The following is a 3,215-nucleotide window of genomic DNA, read 5'->3' as shown; positions in this document are numbered from 1 at the left end:
ATACCCTTTTATTACAGACAAAAGCATCACTCAAATACATTAATACTTTATAACAATAAAGAAAAATACTGCAGGAGATAAGAAAACACTTTTACATAAAGGTTAATTTTACAATCTGTGGTTTTCTCCATGACTAGCTGAAACCTAAATCCTGTATTTCCCTTTCTCTATGCAGCTTCTTGGACACCTGTCCCCAAACAGTGTCTGGAATCACTCTCATGGATCTCTATTCTCCTAAGGAAGTGACCTTATCACTCTCCAAAACTACCCCAAAGGAGGAGATAGCCAGGTGGGAGTCAGCATCTTCTCTTCCAGGTAACCAGATGAGAGGACAGGAGTCCCAAGCTGCACCAGGGCAGGTTCAGGTTGGACATCAGGAGGAATTTCTTTACAGAAAAGGGCTGTCAAGCAATGACATTGTGCCATGGTATGTTTGGTCAAAGCTTGGACTCGATCTCAGAAGTCTTTTCCAACCTAACCGATTATGTGAAAGAATGTTTGCAGCTTGACTCTCTTATACTTGTTCCCATTTAGAAACTAATATTCTTATCCAGATTTTTATTCCTGATTTACTCAACACTGCTACTACCTCCAACTGTTGCTCTATTTACATGCAGTTGCCACTTTGTTGCTTAGGCTAAATATATTCTTTTAGTCATGCTACACTAACTGTTCAGGAAACTCATGGATTCAGGCAACCTAAGTTGTACAAATGAGGGTAGCTTTATTTAGTTCTAAAACTCCAGCTGCCTCTGCTAAACTTAATGTGGGCTTCTGTCTTTCTCTGCAGCCTTGAAAAGGTCAAAATAATTTTCAAAACCATAGAATAACCTTAGCTCCCTACTCCCTAATTTACAAAAAGTTAGATTTGAAGTGTTGTAACTCTGAGCTTTCTGTTCTCAGAGGGTTGTGTCTAACAGTGCTTGACATTCTAGAGAGTCAGGAGATGCCACTGGTCAGCTTTTACTACCTCAAAATCAATCATCTGACTTTGCTCACCTTGTAGGAGAGCCTTGGCAGAAAGCTGCCAAATGACAAAATACGCAGTACTTGGAGTGTTACACACTCCTTTTTCTAACCCGTTGGACTATTCCATCAACAATTAGATACTAAGTGGCTGTACTATAGTGCTGGCTGGTAGCTACTATTTTGTAAGTGACATGAAATAAGTCATTCCTAGCTGCCTCAAATCTGTAAAATCTCCTTGGTCTGTACTCCCATACCTGATCATGCTGCCATTCGATCCACCTTGCATGACCATCTGGAAATTCACTGGGGGGAAATGCAGGCAGCATCTGATATCAAAAATGAAAACCTTGGGGTTAACCACACGGTACTGACGAGATTCCCTTTACCTTTGTGATACTGGCTGATATTCAAACAATATCCAGGCAGCTCTCTGAAGAGTTAAGATGTCCTTTCAACTAAGAGAGATAAAACATTCCAGGTTATTGGTACAAGGGTCAGCTCACTCATTTTGTTAACAAACACAAAACATGGGTATAAATAACTTGTTTCCCTGATACCATTGGTCTATGGCCTGTCAGTGTTTGTTGCAATGCCACATGTCACAGGGCTTCTAAACTCTATCAATAACTGGCAAAACCTTCTAATAATAGTTGACCATAATTCAAATATTATAATACTTTTTTCACTTTTCTCATGGACTATAGATTGAAAAAGGGTAGAGTTTCATTACATAGATTGAAAGAGGGCAGGGTTTGATTAGATATTAAAAATAAATTCTTCCCTGTTAGGGTAGTGAGACAATGGAACAGGTTATTCAGAGAAGCTGTGGATCCCCCTGCTGAAGTGTTCAAGGCCAGGTTGGATGGGGCTTTGAAAAACCTGGTCTAGTGAAAGGTGTCCCTGCCTATGACAGCAGAGTTGGAACTGATGATCTTGAAGGTCCCTCCCAAACCAGACCATTTCATGATTCTATGAAAATACCAAAAACCCAGCAGTATATCAACATAAGCAATAAGAAGACATTAATTAACTGTAAAGTCTTCAACAGATATAGTGTGAAATACTTACAAGGCAAGCATCTTCTATTCTGTCTCTTCTACTTTAGCCATCAATCACTCCAATACGCATTCCAGATTGCCTGCCTTATTGGTAACTACTTACACAAAACAGTCAAGAATGGCAAAAAAGAAACAAAAATAAAATGCAGGGGACTGGCACTTGGTAAAGAACCCAGTTATTTACACTGTCACTATAATGTGTGCAATTATATTGCTGTGACTAGCTGGTGTAATGCAGGAAAGTTTAAAAACTCCCAAACACCACACTATGCATTCCTTTACAGTGGCAATTAGAAACATCAACCAGTTACTTCCTTCTCTTTGCATGGAATGCAGGATAACCAAAGAACAGCAAAAAAATTAGAAGATCTAAAGAGTAGAAGAGAAAACTCTAACCTTCATTTTCCCCCACTTACATCAAGCTTGCAAAATGAATCTGTTAATAGAATTCTGTTACCTTACAACTAAAGATAACTGACAGGTTGTTAGATCAAAACTAGGAGAATCAGATACCATTTTTTCCTCACAAAAGCCACAGAAAACAATTATGTTAAATGAAAGAATGAAAAATTTCTGCTGCACCTTGTTCATAAATTCCAGAGATTTTTTTCCTCATGTTGCTGTGTGAAAGACCTACACAATCAACAGGACAGACTACATGAGTCACGTATGTACATGTGGGAAACTGGAAAGGCAACTATATATGGAATGGTTATCAAGAACAAAGTACATACTGAAGAAAAATTGGAGGAAAAATATATCTACTAATCACTCAATGAAAACAAAGCTTGAATGTTTCTAATGGTCTGTGAAACATTCAAAGAAGGAAGAAAGAAACAAAGTAATGAAGTTGCTCTATACTTTTCTGCAGGAAAGTACTGCCTGGAACACAGAGGCCAGTTGATTTCTAACAAAGCATCAAACCTCACCAATGTACCTGTAGAATAAGTCTTAGGAAAAGAAACCTCTAAGCCATGAGGATTTTCTCCATAGTTCAACAGAGCTCACCTTTGAGGACTTAAGGACTGAAGCCGTTTGTATCTCTGCTGTAGAAGATTTTTGTCTCCATCAAGGATCTTAATGAGGAACTCTGAAGTTCTTCAGTACCTCTGCCTGGTATTAGATTTCCCTCTTCAAACTCATAGCTTAGTGCAAAAACAGAACTGACTTACAGCATGCAGAAATAAA

The sequence above is a fragment of the Lonchura striata genome, chromosome 6, assembly GCF_046129695.1.
Source record: "Lonchura striata isolate bLonStr1 chromosome 6, bLonStr1.mat, whole genome shotgun sequence".
In the NCBI taxonomy this organism is placed as follows: Eukaryota; Metazoa; Chordata; class Aves; order Passeriformes; family Estrildidae; genus Lonchura; species Lonchura striata.
The sequence above is the reverse complement of the archived record's forward strand: the minus strand, read 5'-3'. Positions refer to the sequence as shown.